Genomic DNA, 20,802 nt, shown 5'->3' with positions numbered 1-20,802 from the left:
AACTTTTGGTAGAGATGAAACATTTGAGGCCTGTAAAAATTATATAATAATACATTAATGTTAAAAATAATGCAAAACGTGATTTCCAAAGCATACTGAATAAATTTTAGCCTGGTTGCTACCTGTGCCAAAGTTTTATCTGATAGATTAGTTTATGAGATGTTAATTAGAGCGTTATTGGCAGGTAATTTTGCATATCTCGACTTAACTCCATCGCACCAAATATTGAGGGCTCCTCAATATTAAAAATAGGTGAAAATAGGTGAGCCCACACTACAAACCGCCAATCAGGTGCAGAAGTGGCCTTGTTAACCATTTTATAGAATCAGTGGGTTCATTTATTTAAAAGAAATTGACATTCCTTTGCGTACACTATTTTGTTCAAATAAAAAAAAACATTTTTTGGTACTTGAATCAACTAATCAAATGAGCAAATATAAAATAAAATATATGCCAATACAGTTGCGTAAAAGCCGATCTTTACCGCAATAGCCAACTCAAATAAGATATCAAGACCGGCTGCCTCCCTATATGCATCATTTTGAGCAAGTTTGAGCACATATTTTTTTCTGAGCATCCTTTTTTTATTAATTTGGGCTCTTCTTAAACATTCCAGGTGCTAATATTAGTTAAAATTGTTTAAAAACAGGTATTCTTAACTCGCAAGAGTTCACATAGCAATGATATACCTTCGCTATTGGATGGCAACAACATATTAATTATAGTGATCTAGCCAGTTGACGCATTATTAGTGATATCATTTCAACACTTCACTACGGCGTAAAATCTTCAATTCATTAATAAACATTACTGTAAATAAAATAACATAAACAGCTTTTTAATGGCGATTCTCTTTCATGTAATAAAACTTCGTACATATCCTAAAATTGATGGAAAGCATCGTCAATTTTCATCACAGTAAAGAGCGATTAAATAAGATTATTGTTGACGAGGCGTAACGGTAAAAAATTATTATTGTTGGGCATAAAAGCATGCTTATTTGTGCTGCAAACTCAGTCATTTCTGTTTAATTCATCAAAATACGGTAAGAACTTAAATATATGCTTACTAAATGTGTACTAGCTCTAAGACGCTACTAGGTTGGTTGCGAACGAAGTTGTTGCGTTGCCTGGCAATCAAGCGGAACTTTAGCCTTAGCGCATTATTAAATGAATAGTTGAGTTACGTAAACGTTTCTATACTCTGCCAAATAAGCTTGCGAATAAAGGTTTTGTTCAAGCGAAGCGCACTGGAAAACGAACAAGAAGGCGTGGCGCGCAATGCAAAAGTCGTTTATTAGAATGAGGAGCTACTGTGGATTGGGCTAATTATTATGCCAGACTATTTGTACTCCTACAGACCAGGCATACTAACGTCTTATATACATCGTAAATAAAGTCTTTAAACATTTCATCACACAAATTGCTAACTAATTATGGCAATGAATGCTGATACGCCATGATGCTTGTTAGCTGTGTCAGATATCAGTTCTAGAATAAAACAGGAGAACCTATTTTGCCAAGGAAACTAGCAACTACTATGACCTATGATGACAACAACACATGCAGAAAGGAAATTTAATCACCTATTCATCTTAGACACAACACACAGACCACTTCAGGATGTCAGATGTTAACTGGCCGGGAAAACCACAAATCACTTTATTGCACCATAATATATACATTTATTTATATCCTTATTCAGATTCAACACAGCTCATCAAAATATTTCGTAAACATCGGAAAGAGAGACGTGAGAGCTGAGCAGCCATCCAATCCTATAGAGAGCATGTACAGAGTAGAAGAGAGCCTCCATGCGTACATCCCCGAGCTACAACAAATGATTGAGTATCTTACATAAACAATAACTGCATGACTTGAGCTTACACTTTAATCTTTGTATTTTATGCTTTTACTCTATGTTAGTTTTAAATTTTATGTTTTGTGCTAATTTTGTTTTTATACATTGGTAATGTCAAAGCAGTCCTCAGAAACTATCAAACTCATAAAAAATTGTCCTTTCAACTATATCTCCATGAGATTCCATTTAATCATGGAATTTCCCAAGGAGCTGGCTTCTAGCAGCAAGCAGAGCCTCAAAAAATAAGCTTTAAGATTTTTCACAGCTAAATTAAATTTTTTTAAAATATGACATTTATAGTAATAAAAAGAATGGAGCGAAATACATACTCCAGAATTTTTCTAGATTTTTAAAGCTAAAAACAAAAGAGATAGAGACACTTTTATAAATTCCACACTCAGAAAATTGGCTAAGTTTTTTAAACATCATGGGCTTCCCAAAAAGATGAGCTCACCCGCTCCACCACAGCTGATCTGTTGCGATATGCACAGTCAGCACTTGCACAAAGTTTGCAAAATGCTGACTAGAAGCCAATTAGAAGTTATTATTCCCAGACAGCTCGTATATAAGGAGCCTCTGAAAGTGATTAAGGCAGAGCGGGCCAGGGAGGCCAAGTGGGTGAAATTGTATACCCCTTTTACCACTGGTTTACCTCGAGGAGATAAAGCCATTTGGCTGAATACTACGATAATATTTGTACATTTCTGAGGACACATTTCTATCGCTCATTTTGATGAGATATACACTTATTATACTACGAATTATTTGAATGATTTTCTTTATTCGTTTTATGCCCCAGTGAGGCTTGTTATTGATAAATATACTTTATATCGAAGCCTGAGATAGGCCAATATATTATTGATACGACAACGATATTTGAGTTTGCAACCAGCACTTGAAATTGACACCCTAGAGAGGCTATATACTGATAAAACAACACTCATTCTACAGAGGAACATACATTGGTGCCCAAGCGAGGCAAGACAACTAATGAGCTGGCAGATAAGTATAAAATTTTCAGGAGAAGACAACCTGTGTCAGAATTGCAAATACGGTAACAGATCATACACAAAATTCGCAGGATTGATTTGACAGTTGATTGATATAGAGAACATATCTTTACCTGGCAGGAAGAGCCACTTTGCCAGTTCGAAAAATTTATTTGTTACGTGAGAAAAAACAGTCAGGAGTGCTACCTTACACAACATTATATAGAACCACACAAAACCACAATTGCATTTATAAGTTGTATTTCATTAAATTCTGAAACTTTCATTTAGTTTGAATAATTATATACATACATATTTATAAAATATTATTAAATTTTCTCCCGTGACAAAGCTGTAGCTTTGCACCACACTACGAGTAATTTAGAAATACATTATATCAACAACAAAAATATATTTGTACAAACAAAAATACATTTATATGATTTAGATATATATTATATTATTTTATTACATATTATTATTATTATTTAATTTTTCTCACCTGACAGCTGTAACACGACACATGCTGTCTACTAGACATGAGAGACAATACTGTCAGATATCAGCTTTCAAAACATTATGTACACAAGAAAAAATTTTGCCCAAGAAATCGATAAATTACTATGCCCTATGATGACAACAATGCGAGCAGAAAGGAGCTTTAATTACCTATCGATCTTAGACACAACACACCGGACAACCCAAAGGATGACAGATGCTAACTAGACTCACTGTATATCATCATAATATATAACATTTACTTGTATACTTATCCAGTTACAACACCTCAGAATATTGCATAAACATCTGGAGAAGAGACGTGAGGATGGATCAGCTATCCAATTTTTCAAAAAGACTAGACAGAGTAGAGGAGAGCTATCAAAAAGGTTGAGTATGTCACAGACAATAATTTCATTGCTTGAGCTTACATTTCAATATTGGTATTTTATGCCGTTTACTTTAGATTACTTTTAATTTTGTGTTTTTGCCAAGTTTATTTTATCGCACACTAGCAATGTTAAAGGGGTCTTCAGAAACTATCGAACTCATGAAAAATTAATGGTTTCAGTTATATCTACGGGATTCTATTTATTCATAGAGCTTTCTAAAGAAGCAAGCTTCTATCGGTAAACAGGGCCTCTGAAAAATAAGCTTTAATAATTTTTACAAGCTAAATATATATTTTTGAATATGACGTTTAGAGAAACAAAAATAATGTAGTAATATCTATACACATATATATATATATATATATATATATATATATATATATATATATATATATATATATATATATATATATATATATATATATATACCAGAAATCTTTAGATCTTGAAATTAAAAAAAAGATAGAGACACTCTAATAAGTTTCTACATTCAGTAAATTGACTAAATTTTTTAATTATCATGAACTTATTAATAAAGTGAAAATCATGTGCTCAACCAGAAGCCAACTAATAGCTGCTATTCTAAAATGTCCTGTATAATAGGAGCCTCTAAAAGTGGTTATATCAGAAAGAAAGCGTGTCAAAGAGGTCAAAGAGGTCAAAAGGGTGAAATATTACTTTTACTGCTATTTACTGTTATTTACTCCTTGCTCTGCTTGGAGAGAAGGCCATTTGGTAGAGTACTACTACTGGACTAGCACTTTTTGGGACAATTTCTGATCGTGGTCATCTTAACTAAATATATTTTATATACTACAAACTTATATGATGATTTTTAAGTTTGTGGTAAATTTGCAGTATGGTGAATATTTTGATCACTATTAAATATACTATATATTATATCAAAGCCTGATATCTTCCAATCTATGGTTGATTTAACAACAACTATGTCATTCAAAATTGTACACAAATTTTTCAATTGACACCTCAGGAGAGGCTATACACTAGTAACAGAAACTATATAGAACCACACAAAACGCAATTATATATTACAAGTTTCATTTTATTAAATTTATATATTGTTTATACTTGAAATGAAATAAAAATTATATTTACATGTTACATGATTATTTTTTAATTTATGTAGTTTTTCTCACAGAACACTGTGAGAAAAATATATACATTGTATGAATTGTTGTTAAAGTATATACAAAATAAAATTGCTAAAATATAACCAGCGTTCTACTTTTTGAATTTCACGCCGTTTCCATGCGCACTTTCTACAAAACAGTTTGATACAAGCATATATAACAAATTATTGAGTTTCTATATATAACTTACAGCAATGATCAAGGTAATAAAACAAAGGTGTATGAGCTTTCGAGAGCTCAAAACTTTCAAATCCTCAATATGTTACCAATCATACCAATTAATTACCAATTGCTGTCTTTCTCAAAAACACACTTTTACCCTTAACTGAAGTATGATGATGTTTTTAACTGTGATATAAAACGTAACCAAATGCATCAAATGTTGTAAGAAACAGCCACTTCTAAAAATAGCTTGCTAAAAGTCAGTTAAAATAATATAAATTTATGAGACAGAATAAAGGACATGTAGTAAAAAGGGGATTGGATATTTACAATGGCAGTTAGCAATAAGATTGAAGTGCAATAAGATGGCAGCACAGCAGGCAATCAGCCAGTATTTTCAGATTAACTTATTCTCAGATCGTAAGCGCTCCAGTCGCCGTCGGGCAAGGATGCACAAAGCTGATATCATAACATGATTGTCTCCCCTTGCTACGCAATAAGATCTTCTAATGACTCATTAAGAAAGTTCAAACAAGAAAAATGAGAAGTGCTGTGAGAGTTTAACCAGCATCAGTATATCAGCATCAGCTGAGTACCAAGTTTGATATCAAGTTCTACATGCCAGCACCCAAGCCACAGACCTCTGTTGCCATAAAAGAATAATATTTCTTTACATATATTTTTCTTTCTCAGACATATTATGTCTGAGGCTAGCTTAGCAGTGCCAACTCTAGACTACAGAAAACTGAACTAAGATATTATTTTTATGAGTCTGCCATCCTGCAGTTGAACTCTAGACAAAAGAATGAGTGAGTTCCAGCAGGTGATAGTTTATACCCTTAGCATACTGCGATAGCTATCTTAAAGCTAATCAATCATATGTAAAGAGGGCAGCTAATCTGTATTTTATAAGAAGGGAAAAAGTTTTAGCATATAGATAATTTAGCATATAAATAATTAATTACAAGCAAGCCAAAGAAACATCATAACCTTGAACCGGGTAGAGAATTTATGGTTCATTCGGAAAATTAAAGTGTCATAACTCAAATCTGAAGAGCTCTAAAAGGTCATCAAATCTGTCAGGGCAATTTCAATGACATCGGCCTATTGCAAGACTTGGATAGATAGTATACAGTATACAGCAAAATCTGCAGTCACGATTCTACATACTAGTGCACCAGCATATTAAAAATTTGAGATATAAGCAAAATCACAAGTAAACCTTTGTCTTAAGATACAAGACAAAATTTAGATGCTAGCACGTGAGTCGGTTTTTGATGTGGCCACCATATTTGCCATAAAAATATTGCTAAAAAATGACATACCGAGCAGGTTTTTACATTCATTTTATAGTAATTTCAAAATTAAATCGTTCTAAAGTCTTAGTAATGGTTGCTCAGGTGACTACCTTAGGGATGTTACAACACTGACATACAAGATAAAAACTGCTTTGAAGCTAACAAACACTTGCAATTGCGGAATGCTTGATAATAACTGACCTGCAACTTAAGGAAAATTAATTGAACCTAGCCAATGTTTGTTGACATAACCATTCTGAAGCCTCTGCATGTGGCACGTCTTTGAAGGGATAGTATGAATGGAATTTAATCAGCATTCCATTTACTACTTACAACATTGTTGGCTTTAGCAAATTCCGAATCCAGATATCTTAGAGTATTAGATTAGTTTATCAAGGTCATTTTAAAGGTCACTGTAACTTATGTCTTCATAAAGTCGTTTGTGAATTTAATAAACAGACTGTCTTTGATCATTCTTTGAAGTACCATTTTAAGTACTTTGTCGAGCTTTAAAAAAACAACAAATAACATTTATATATGCAATTATTATATTATGTGCTAACTATTTATTATTGTAAATAATGCCTTTGATTTTCCTGTAATTATAATCTAAGAAGCTACTAAACACCAGTTTTATATTTTTTTTGTAGGTTTGGGTTATTTTTTTTCTATTTTGAAACTGGCATGCATATGGAGTGAGAGACATTCCTGTCTGCTGCACAAACTATGATATGTAGCGCGCGATTACTCACACTGGTCTCAAGTGTGTTGCAGAAGGGCAGGAGATTACAGACCTTATAAAACCAAATTCATTGAAAATGTCTTATCATAACTAATGACACTACCAGAGTGGCCTATCATAACTACTGACACTACCAGATAGGCCTATCATAACTAATGACACTACCAGAGTGGCCTATCATAACTAATTACACTACCATATTAAGTTGAGGATCTAATTGGATTGCTGTTGCTGCTATTTTACCAGATGTCATATAACTTCTAAGCGACATTCAATAAGTTATCCAAAGATAATAAAAGTTAAATATTTTTAGTACCCAAGTTCCCAAATGCGGAGAGTCTAAAACTTTCTAATAGTCTGCAGTAACATAAAATCTATAACATGGTAGGCAGAGAAAAATGGAGTGAAACCGTTGCAGATCATTGGTAATTTGGACATACTCAGATGGACTTACAATAGCAAAGTAGTGGCCACTACTAACCTGCATACACAACATAATAAGAGCTAAATATCTTAGGACCAAAGATAAAAAGAAATATCCAGAAATGACATGTACAGAGTTTAAACCATAACTGCCACGAACAACTTTTATGGTATTTACTAGGTAAATCAGACACGCTGATTCCGATTTTGTAATCATAATATAGATTAGGCCACTAACTTTCATAGTAATGAAGGATTTTTTATAGCGTTTTAATATCGGTCTCGAAAACAACACGATCGGCATAACAAGCTCCGCCCATAAATACGTGACGTAACCTAGCTTTTTAGGAACAGAAGTTACGTAGGTATGTTTAGACCGATTTAGAATAATAGAGATGGGTGTTTTAAAATCCATTAATATCTAAATTCAGCCTTAAAAATAATATCAGTCTTTTCAGAAAGGTAGATAAGCTATTTAGCATTGCATTTTTAAAAAGCGCGATAACAACGCTAGTTCGTGATAAAACCGCGCTTTTTGAGCTCATTTTTTCTCGGCGTCCAGCCCATTTAAACGTCATGTAAAAAGCTGCGAGCAATGTTAAATAGTTTATATCCCTTTCATAAAAAACTGAAATTATTTTACAGGCTGGATTTAGATAATAATGGGTTTTAAGACACCCATCTCTATTATTTTAAATCGGACTAAACATTCCGAACTTCTGTTTCTGAAAAAGCTAGGTTTCGTCACATATTTATGGGCGGAGCTTGTAATGCCGATTGTGTTGTTTTCGAAACGGACATTGAAACGCTTTAAAAAAGCCTAAATGACTTTGAAGGTTGGTGGACTAATCTTTATTTTGAGTACAAAATCGGAATCAGCGTGTCTTATTTACCTAGTTAGTACGATAAAAGTTGTTCGTGACAGTTATGGTTTAAGTTTACCGCAGTAGAGTAACTATTCCTATTATATGAGCTGAAACTATGTGAGTGGCTGAGACGGATGTTTTTTATGAAAACGTTTTGCTGAGATGAAATTTTTTTTGGTTTGTAAAAATAATATAATAAATAATGATGGTAAAGATAATTCAAAACATAGTCTTAAACATTATTATGCAAAATTTCAGTTGCATAATCATGAATGAAAAACGATTTGCAACAAATATTTCCATAATTTTTGCCCCATTGCCACCGTGCCAAAACTTGTCTGATAGATTGGTTTAAGAAGTTTAATCAGGGCTGTATTGGAAGCTATTTTTACATAGCTCAACTCAATTTCAAAGGACCTAATATTAAACACTATTAAAATTTTTCTATGCTCCAAAAAATTAAGTCAAAACAGGCAAGTCCGCTCACAGACCATCAACCAAGTGCCTTCAGTTACCCTTTGCAAGGCAAGTTTATTTTCAGATTTGCATCAGTGGGTAAACTGATTTTAAACTTATGGCAGCAATAGCTGTCGTAAATACAAGAAACAGACAGGCAGCCTCGTGGCTATGGACATTAGTTCCGGCAAGTCTTGGCTTATATTTTCCTCCTAGCAGTTAAACCGCCATGAGGTTTTGTCAAACCTTCAAACATCTTATCAGCCAATCTACCCAACATATTAAAAACCATTGCAAAAGATAATACTTATACTTTCTGATGGAAACAACTAAAGTTTGGTGCAAGCACATCTCTGAGACTATTGTGAATTCAGCTAGGAGTTGTCTTACCAATATGAATTGTTTAACAGATTGTTGATTATTTATGCAAACGATGTTCAAACGATGTCTCTACATTCATTTGATTTATAATTTAATATAAAATTATTCTAGGGTTTTATATACAGTTGCTTCTGTTGCTAATTTAGGGATGATACAATAATGGATTACATGATAATAATCTGCTTTGAAACTAATAAAAACTTGCTATGAGACAAGCTTGAGACTAACTGACATGCCATTTGGAGAAAATTGGTTGAACTACAGGTGAGCTAATTTGAATCTTAGCCAATGTTCTTTGACATACATAACACTTCTGAGATTTATGCATATGACACTCCCACCTTTTTTAAAGAGATATTATTAATGGAATTCTTTCAGCACTGCAGCTACTCTTTACAACATTGTTGATTTTAGTAAACTCCTCTGAACCAAGTGATTTCATATGATAGAAAATATAGAAAACTAGCTAGCGAAGAAAAACACGCAGAGTTTTCTTAACCATCTACTTTAACTGATTTGTTTAATCGGTAGAAACTAAAGGAGATGAAGTCATTTCTTTAATAAGTAAATGAAGAATGGAATATGCTGGCTGATTGACATGTTAGGCAGGTGCTTTAGGCTGTTAAAAATAACAGGTAATACTCTGAAAACCTTAACATAATTTCAAGAATGAAGTGAACTTTTTATGCTGGTCCCATACTAAATCTATTAATAGGATGTCAGGTATCAGAAATAGCAGATTACACCATGCAAACCTGCAGGATGAAGCATTTTCTGCATATCAACATAGTTTTTTCCTTTCATAATCCCACGACCAAACAAGAGTGAAGCGATTGATTGAGAGATTTATGATTAATGCACATGTGCACACAACTCTCGAAAAAATATCTGTTAACGGCAGTCCCCAAACCCTTGAAACGAAATCCTATCAACAAATTTAACTATTTTTCAGTAAAGTCGTTTAAGTATAATAATGATACAAAACGCATATAAACCTATTTAAATATGTTACCAAGCCTTGGAAAGGTTACCGCAAATTCCTAAAACTAACCCATCTGATTGGATTATACATAAATATACAGATTTATTAGGACGAAAATCGTCACAAAACGCTTGAAAAGCTTGGTTTAATAAAAATTAGGACCGGAATTGAAACGCCGAGCAACTGAGAATAGAACGATAAAGTCTTGCGCATTTCACGAAAAAAGCGAGCACTTTTCACCAGTCTATAGCATTGTCGAATTACCGAAGGTTTCGGCAATTAACATAAGAGTATGGAAATTGTTTCATTCTTGCCGATTTCAATTTTTTCATTTTCAATTTCATTTGCTGACACATTTGAGTACTGTACTTTCGTATTCTAACTGATGTCCAACGAAGTGTAAGTGAAGGAAATGACGATGATATTTTTAACAGTTCTTATGAGATTATTACAATAATTAATTATAAGTTTGGATGACTACAGAGCAATGACTACGTAGTACAGATTTTCTAAAAATTTAACGCAGTGTAAGTAAAGGGCAAGATGATGATATTTTTTCTAACGGTTCTAATGAGATTATTACAATAATTAATTATTGGTTTGGATGACTACAGAACAATGGCTACGTAGTACAGGTTTTCTAAAAATCTATATCAGTGCATTTTACATCTAATATTGGCCGATATTGCATTTCTCTTTTTGCAGGAGGAGAGATATAAACATATAATCTTTTCCTTTCATTATTGCTATTTGTTGTATATAATAACACCCATACCCAGTACATTACAGCTACCATTGCAGTTATCCGATTTGACTGCTAATATTGCATTTTTCAACCATCAGTACCCTTTCTTTTTTCCATTATCACTTTGGTCGTGGGCTGTATGACAGTGGAATTTCTAGTTTATTTTTATATCTTTATAAAAAATATTTCTTGTATAATTTAGATTTTCTTTCCATTTTTCTTTTCATTTATAGGTTTTTAAATTTTTCTGAACTAAGCTGTCTTAAAGCTGATCAGGTTTTAGAAAGTTAAATAAAAGGTCATCAGAACTTATGTCTTCAAGAAGTTTTTATGAATTTAATAAACAGACAGTTTTTGGTCATTCCTTGGAGAACCATTTTAGGTACTTTGTTGAATGTAAAAAGACCATAGATATATAAACCTAGATCGGCCAATAGGGAAAAAGTCTGTCAGACTTGAATAGCATGATGCTATGTCATGGAATTGTACCTAATACTTGACTGCATTGTTGTTAACAACGAAGCTAATGAGGATAAGGTGACACAATCACATTTATTTTTACATTTACATTTTTCATTACATTTTAGATACATAATTCAGTAAACCAAAGAAGTTCTGTGATAATATTTGATAACCTACATAGATTAAACCAATAAAAGATATGAAATGTTGCACACAAATCATGAGCCATGAGGGCTTTATTTACCCCCCCCCCCCCCCTCTCCTATCCTATCTTGTCACGGAAAAAAGTATGACGCTTGTCATACGTGTGAAGAATAAATAAAAATATTCTTGGCAGAGCTTATGCGGGTCTTTCTTATGACCTGAAGTGCGGAAGAAACTTGGGTTTGGAGGAAAGAAAAATGTTCAAAGGTTTTGTGATGCTGTGGAAGTATGGTTAGCAAGAATACACGATTGGTTGCACAAAATTATCGGTATAAATTTCTGTACAAAAAATTTCTTTTTAACGTTTTCATTCTATTTTTGCAACTAACTAGCTACTTCTAATATATAATAAGTAAAATTGGTAAAATAATATTTGCAAAGATATATTCTGCCAATTTACCAGCTGTTTTATTTTGAGTAGTTTCTGGCAGCCGCTTTTTTGATGAAACTAAATATTCGACTTCTGGCAACGATGATAAAGAAAGCTCTAATGAAGTCACTGCTGGTATCGGTTTTGGTACTCAACTAAAATTGACTCTAGTAGCACTAAGCTGAAGGTAGGATGTTACCATAAATATACCAGATGCTATGCTGAGACTAGATTTTGATACATGAACACCAGAATAGATACGTGGCACTAACTTTAGTGCCCCCATCAAATGGGCAAAGTTTTACGACTCTGTTTTAAAATAATTTTTTGTTCATTCTTATGCCATTATAACTTTTTATTGCAACTGGTATCCATCAACTAAATGAAGTTTTTTTCGTTGCATGCTAAAAAAGATTAGGAAAAGACAGAAAACAAGAATTATTTGGTGAGTTAAACAAGCATGTTCCAAAAGTTTATTATCTGAAAGCATTGTAGAGAATAAGTTGGAATATTAAACTTAAGGTTGTAGTAACAGTATGTTCATAAGCTGTAACATACCATAGCGGATTTAGTATGTTGGTGTTACGGTAAAAACAAGTTTTTTCAAATGTGTTGAAGATGAGTTAAAGTATTCTGGGCATATTTTATGCAAGATTTTAAAACCTGTAAAGAGGAAGCGTGCAAGTTTGGGTAAAACAAAAGTCGAAAGAATTGGTGATTTTACAGTCGGAAAGCGGGAATACACAATTTGTAGGAAACCATTGTTGGTATCGATTTCTGTACAAAAAAATTCTGTTTAAAGTTTTCATTCTGATATTATAACAAACTTACTATTTTTAATGTGGAGTGAATAGAATTGGAAAAATATTATTCGCAAACATTTACTCTGCCAAATTACGAGCTGTGTTGTTTTGTGTAGGTTTTGACGGGCGCTCTTCTTATGGAGATGAATATTCGAATTCTGGCAGTAATAATGAAAAAAACTCTAACAAAGTCACTGCAGGTATGTTATGAGAAATTATATAAATATAATTCTAGTGGCACTAAACTGACGGAATGTTTTACCATTAATAGACCAGATGTTGCGATGAGACCAATTTTTGAATTTAGCAGTCATTTGGGGGTTACCTACATATCCATCAGTTGTTCCTATATGTTCAGTTGTTCCTTGACAAATAAAAGGGCATACAACTCTGAATGATTTTCTGATATTCAAAACAAACATAATCATAAAGTTACTGATAAGGATGTTAATGAATTAATGTTAATGATTTAAGGAGGTTTATGAACTGCAGAGCTGTCGGTGGTACCGTTATTGCTAGAAACCAAAAATAATATTTAGAACAATTGGTCATTGATTGGCTCACCAATCCTCTATGCAATTTTTCTCCTAATTAAAATCACAATAGATTCAAGTGAAGCTTGACCACAGAACTGTTTAGTACACTAAGTTAAACTATATGTACTTCTTTGAAAGCTGGCTATTTGTTAGTAACTGGGTAATAAATAGCCTCTGCTCCCTTACCTGGTATCTAGTTTCATATAAAACTACACAAAATAATTTGGTATCAATGTGAACCTGCCAATTTTGTATTATATTGTATGTAGGTAATTCACATTCATTCACATTTTATTTAACAGGTAAATTTGTTGGAAACTTTTAATGTGTGATTCGATTAAAAATCGGCTATTTTGCAAAAAACTGCAAGAGTGGAGGCCTCTTTAAAATTTCATTAATATTTAATTTATTGGAACCTAAAGCTATAAAAAATATCACTTCTCATCGTGTTTCAGTTGATAGTTTTGAATCCCTCTTTCAACAGAAACCAATTCACGCTATAGTAAAAGTCGCGTCTGTCTGCCTATCTGTCTTTGGCAATAATTGGAGCTTGTGGAATAAAGTGAATTGCAATCATTTCGTGCCCTCAAAATTTAACATTACAGATCTACAATCTAGCACCTGGGCTAATTTTCTGTCTTCCAGAATTTCACAATAAATGTACTGTTGTACGGGGTGGAAACTGGGAAAAAATTGCATTCTACCAGATTCAAACTCCTAAGTTTTAGCATGGTAGATTGACCGTCTATTAACTGAACTCTCTGAACCCGACTACAACCATGGTACTTTTAGGCATTACTGCACATCTGATAATCTTTCAGAGTTGGTATGGAGTCTCGGTGTGAGGTTTGTAACAAAATGTAGCGTCATACAGTAATCAAACCCACAACATTTGGTGTGACTGCGCGGCACACTGCAGACTTCAATAACCATTCATCTTTCATGTTGAAAGAATTATTATGCTTTATGTGTTTTTACAATTAACATACTAGTTCTCTAAGCTTCATGAGCTCATATCTTAATCTCTCATAACACACTAGACTTCCCTGGTGCAAATTTTTGATACCAAAATTAAGTAAACAACCTATTAAAAAAGTTAGCACCTGTACTATGCAATAGCACACATGCATTAAACATCTGTATTTGCTTAGCTACATAAAAGACATATATAACAAGAAGAATTAATAAGTTGTATAAGCTGTATAACAAGAAGAAAAAATATAAAAAATTAGTTTTTTTGAGCAGAATTTTCCCTAATAATCTTACATGTTACTTATCAACTGTAAAAAAAAATATATCAACAATTTTTAGTTGAGGCTCATAAGCTGTCAAAATAAAAACCAAAAATTCATCGATAATTACTTCATAATAATGCAAAAAATCTTGTGCAGCTCTTTAGTTCTTCAAAATAAATAATAATAATAATAACCAGAATAATCTGTCGCTTTTATAGTGGGCTAATAATGTATATTTTATGAATTGGATATTAATAATCAATAATAGTAAAACAATATAAGTGCATGTGTCTATCGCTCTTGAGCTCTCCTCACTAACTGCATACTGAGAGAAGACATCGTGGCTTTCTAGATGACCTGTCCAAACCAATCCACGCCGTGGCAGTTGGCTGGTCCTTTCCCAACTGGACAGCCTTCACCTGGATAAACTTTTTTTACCCAGATGCTCTGACCTGATAGCCAGCTGGCTTCTTTCACAATATTATTCGAAGCCAAAGCTAGACTGTATGCTTACAACTCTTGAAGGTGGTTATCGTCAGATCACCAAAAGATGCCAATTATAAACCAATTTTTTAGCAAATCAATGTTTTCCCAGTTCTATGTAGGCTTTTGTACTTTCATAAACAGAACTTTAATATTTTTGTTTCATGCTAAAACTAAATTTCGATTGTAGCTAAGCAGTTAATAATTCAAAAAGTTTTATTCTAAAAAAATTCATAAAACTTTTAAACCTCTGAATAAAACAAGTTCTGTAGTATTATTTTACTTTAAAACCACATAAAATATTTTTGAGGTGCTTAAGCATGCTTACATTTATGTTATCTTAAAACTTGTTTTATTATATTATGTAGCATAATATGCTATTTCATTATATCAAATTATATGATATTATATAATTATATTATATATAGAGTGGTGTGAAAAATAAATGGACCACCTTATAAAACTTGATCATTGCTCGCGCTCAGCACTCAAGGTGATTGAATCCCTCATTAAGCTCTTGTTATTGAGTAGAACCTATACATAGCATACATCAAAAGAAAGCTTAGAATGAGTAAAACTTGGTGAAACTAATTTTAGCTTAAAACAACAATGTTAGATAAGTTTTAGAGAGAGTTTAATTTAGCAATTATTTTTGGCATTTTCACTCCATTACACTACAGATCTAACAGACCATACTATGGAACCGTTGTGCACATTATACTTACTGCATCTGCCAATATTTCCTAATAAACTCAAATATTTTTTTGCAGATAGACATGCTATCAACTGCCTAACTGAATCACGATTCAAGTCTAAGAATAATTGTACCCATAGTCACTTCACATAATTTTCTCTCAGCGCCTGTGGCTGAGTACTAGTAAGATGATTTATCACATTGATTAAAAGATGTTTACTTTTGTTTCTAGCAGCTTACAAAGGTGGATATGACTATTTTTTAGAAATAGTAATATCTGCAGTTGAAGTTTAAATAGTGATAGAAACCCTAATAGAACCTGAGGCTAAATAATAACAACCACAACCAAACTAATTTTTCATTCCGCTGCAACACATGAAAAAAAACCTGATTGGCTTGGGATAGTGTCTACTTTATTTTCTATTTCTGCTCTATATGTGTTAGTGTTATGGAAAGTGGCTCGGTTTTTTTAGGAGTCGTGCACCCCTAAAAACATAATTTAACATAAATAAATTTAACTCTGCCAAATAAGCACCTCTGAGAATATCTAAAACATGCTAATTAAGCATTTAGGCTTACATATTGTATAAAGGTTTTTTTCATTCCTCTAGTTGTTCCGAATTAGGAGCTGTATAACAATATACATCAGTTGGTAAATTATATTGCAGCTTGTCTTTCCCAGCAGTGAAGTGGAAAGTTTTATGTTATAGGAAAGTACTATTACTATAACGGACGCTATACAGATCTGCAACAAGAATCTTTAATTGGCTATGCCATATATATTTATGATGACGACCAGACTCTGATTTACAATGACTCCTATCATTACTACTCTGTTACAAATAAAACGGATTCCTGTGAGCTCGACCACGCGGCAGCAAGCCACAACAACAAATGTTCAAAAGGTAAGTTTTTTGCTTACATACACAGCTCATCGCAGTTCTACACTTATGCTATAGTGGCAGTAAGCCTACAGATCTCCAGGTTTGTTATCACTTAAAATATATAGTCTGCAAGTGCGCAATTAGAAAGATGTTTATCTGAAACTAAAAGTTTTAAAACTAAATATACTTAACGATTTGGCCAACAACCACTGGGCATATACATGCAGGATTTAAATGCAGAGTTTACATGCTTCCTTATTTGATCTAAAAATAAGGAAGCGCACCCAGTCTGTGCAAAAGATCAGACACACTCACAATTATAGGGTGGGATGTCAAGGAAAATATTGAGCAAGTTTAACAAGCAAGTTGGTAATCTATTAGTATTGCGGATAGGTCGTGACTTAAAATTTGTAAAACAAAGAGTTCATAAATTGAAATGTACAATGGTAGATGTAGTGTAACGGTCTAATGAAATATAAAATAATGTTTTGCATAGCGTGAAGGGATAAATACTAAAGTTTTGAGCAGAGTTTGTTTAATCCAAAACCTGAAATGCAAAAACAAGCAAAGTGGAGATAAGCAATGTGTTCATAGATGTATTTTTTGATGAGTTTGTTAGAAGTGTGGTGAGCTGGAGTATGCAATCGGTAGAACACAAGTCTTGATATAGATTTTTGTGAGGGAAATGTCTTTTTAAAATTCCTATGATTATTTCAGAACTAATTTGCTATTTTTGACATACAGTGATTAGAATTTTGAAAGGTATTCACAAAACTATATTAAAACTAAAATTATATTATTTTGCCAAATTTTAACGTAAACTGATTTATTTTTTTCTTGTTTTTGACTCTGAAAGTTCCAACAAAGACCACACAGGTATGTATTTAGAAATTAAACAAACATAACTGTGGTAGCACTAATTTAAAGTAATTTTTGCTATAAATACACCATAAGCTGAATTGGTACCCCATTTTAATTTTTCAATTTTTTGGTTGGCTATCTTATAATTTATGTCGATTCACTTCAAAGCTGTGTATAAAAGTGCTAATAGTTAGGCAGGCTTTTTCAACCCACAGCTGTATGACTAATGCCAAAAAATTTGCCAAAAGACATAGTTTTGATAAATAACTATAAAATGTAAACTTTCTCAGATGGTAAGATTCAAATTTAGAAAGTTGGTTTTTTATTCAATAAAGTTGTTAAGCCACAACAGCCAAAAAAATCGAACACAGTTTCAGATTCCCATTGATCTAGAGTGCTCTAACACTCACAGTAGTAAAAACCCTATCGTTTCCTTGGCCACAATCTACAGTTCGAAATTGAGGTAAAAAATTAGTTGTTATGAAAATATTTGATTTTTAATCTTTTAGCTTTTTGTCTGGTACTTTAACATTCTTTGCTAATAACTGCCATCTAGAGTTTTGGAATAATTAACTAGATTGTTATTTGCTCTATTGACACATCTGGCAATCTCCCACAGCCTACCAGACGCCCAGGCTTCCAGCAAAAAGTCAAAGTGATTAACAGCTGACCATTTTATACCAGCTAGTACACTGCTAGTGCTGTGGAAGACTGCCAGGTGTAATAAGAATGCATACATTTATTGTCAGGTAGATTCAGGTAATAGATTGGTTAGTGTAATGGTATTGGGTGTTCCTTCACAGTTCAAAGCTTGTCTAGTGCAATCGTTATTTCTTGTAACGGTTACTGTGGTTTCAGAGGAACAGACGAATAGATAGACACGGCTTTTGTTATCATAAACAACAGACATTGTAGATCAGTCAATGAGTTCACTTATGAAGCAGATTGGCAGTCAAAGTAATTGGTTTGCAGCTTATAACATAATATCAGCTTAAAGATTACATTTCACAAAATCTCAATAGATATCCTCAGAAAGTATCAGCATTGTTTTATTTTTTGAGACAGTTTTGAGTTGATCTGACTGCAAAGATGGGTCAAGACTAAAATTGACAAAGTTTAATCATGCTTATAACTCTCAGAACAAGCGAAAGTGTGATTATGACATCTAAAGTTGCAAATACACCATCAGATATGGGTAATGCTGCAACATGAATGCAACAGCTGATATCAACTATAACAGTAATAGCAACTAGTGGTGTAATTTCAGCTCGTATTTTTTCATGAGCGTTTTATCCTCGAACAAGTTTGTCAATTTAACATGACTTGAAACATATCGGTGGTCAAGTCACCTCAAAATCAACAATGATTACAAATGGTAGAAAATTGTCAATACCTTTAATAAAATCGACTACAATTTTATTTAGGTTAATCTCTTAATAGTAAAGAGCATTTCTAATGCTAAACATTTCTTTTGGCAGAGACAGTAGCAGCAGATGGTCAATAATCTAACAAACTGTTCATCAACATCATCATCATCATCATCATCATACCTATCACATTCGTTCTTTGTGGATTGCAACTGTGCATTAGGATCTGCGGTGCAACAAAACAACGGAAACAACAAGACGAAAACAACATTCAATGAAGGTATTGTCAATCTTCGTGATACGGTATATGTGTTTTCTTATTTACTACAAAACTTTCGTATAGAAATTACACGAATTTAAATATAGATTGATTTGTTAGAATGTTAAACTATGAAATTGTGATTTAAAGACCATCTTAGCAAAATAATCGTTTATACCTGTGTTTGTTTGTTTAATGTTGTTAACAACCATTAAAATGAGATTTTTTTCCAACTTGCAAGAAAGTTTTATCATATTGTAATAAAACAGAATGCAAAAAAAACTTTACACTCTACACAAGTGGAATGAAGATTAAACTCATTGCTTTGTTAGTGCTGGCATTGGGAGAATCGTTTTAGCACAAATCCTTGGATACATAACATTTGTGCAGGTTTACCTGATTTACGGCATACAAAAAATAGTTTGATAAGATTGTGCCTTTATGAAAATTACCTCAACTTGGTAGCCATATTACCAGAGTTTGCTATTGTTTTGGCTCTCAAAAGATCAACTTACTCAGAATTGTCATAGAATTTATCTGAAATTACAGACGTATTTTATTAGTGATTGTTTCTAATGTTTGAGGTTTTCTGACTGCCACGTAGACCTATTAACTATTATACTAGACTGGCCAATTCAATGCATCACGGCTCAGCATTGTGTCCTACTTAAATAGCCACATTCTTTGCGACCGACGTAACGTCAACGCTTTGTTCACTTGCAGCTGGTCATGCAAGCGAGTCATCATTGTTTACATTGAAAGAATGACAGAGACAGCTTTGTTGCTACATGTAATTTGACATAACTACTAAAGTACACAAGATATTGGTTTAAAATTCTAGATGCAAAGCTTATATACTATGCATTTCCTACCCTGCAAATTTGTAAAAGTCAAGTGGAATATTTCATATATAAAGTGCCAGTAAAAATGTATATTGATCTATTCAAAAAATATTGCAAAATTATCAATGTTGCCCAGAGCTATGGGCTAACATGTCAGATAGCAAGGTGTAGAAACTGATTTCAAATGCAGAGACACTGATAAATGGTACACTGATCACATTCTGCCATGAATATAAATGTTGGGTCTTAGGTGTTATGCAAACAGCATCAAAAAATAGGTTTATGTTCACTTTGTTGCTTTGTTCACTTTGTCTAGTCCAGGCCATAGTTTTAAGTAGGAAACCATAGAGAGTGGAGCAACTACCAGCCCTGGAAATGATTCGAAGGTAAATTTTACTCCAATTGTTTTCAAGTGTGGTTGTGAAAGGTACCTGGATATGAAGAGCAAGAAATCTTGCGGGTTTTTCCGAGATATGCATACAAATAAGAGTTTTTTTAACAGGTTTTCTTAAAGTTCATTGCTGGCACTAATATTTGAAAAGTTGCTACCCACAAAGAGGTGCCAACCGCGAAGTAGACGAAGTGTTGCCCATTTTATGAAGTTTTTCATCACTATGGCAGGTGGACATAGGCTAGTAAATGAGTATGGTGATGGCTGTGCTATATTTAGAAGTGTAGCTGAACCCAACGAAAAGATTTTTACTTTATGATGGTCTCATAAGAATGTTATTATTTACTGATTATTTTGCAGGACAAGAGGAGTAAAAATTTTTGCTGTGCATTTGGTTGTTCTAATACTTCAGCAAAAGACAGTTAACTCAGTTTCCACGCCTTTCCATCGGAAGAAAAACACCTAG

This window comes from Watersipora subatra, chromosome 5 (assembly GCF_963576615.1).
Source record: "Watersipora subatra chromosome 5, tzWatSuba1.1, whole genome shotgun sequence".
Classification (NCBI taxonomy): Eukaryota; Metazoa; Bryozoa; class Gymnolaemata; order Cheilostomatida; family Watersiporidae; genus Watersipora; species Watersipora subatra.
Note: the sequence above shows the minus strand (reverse complement) of the source record.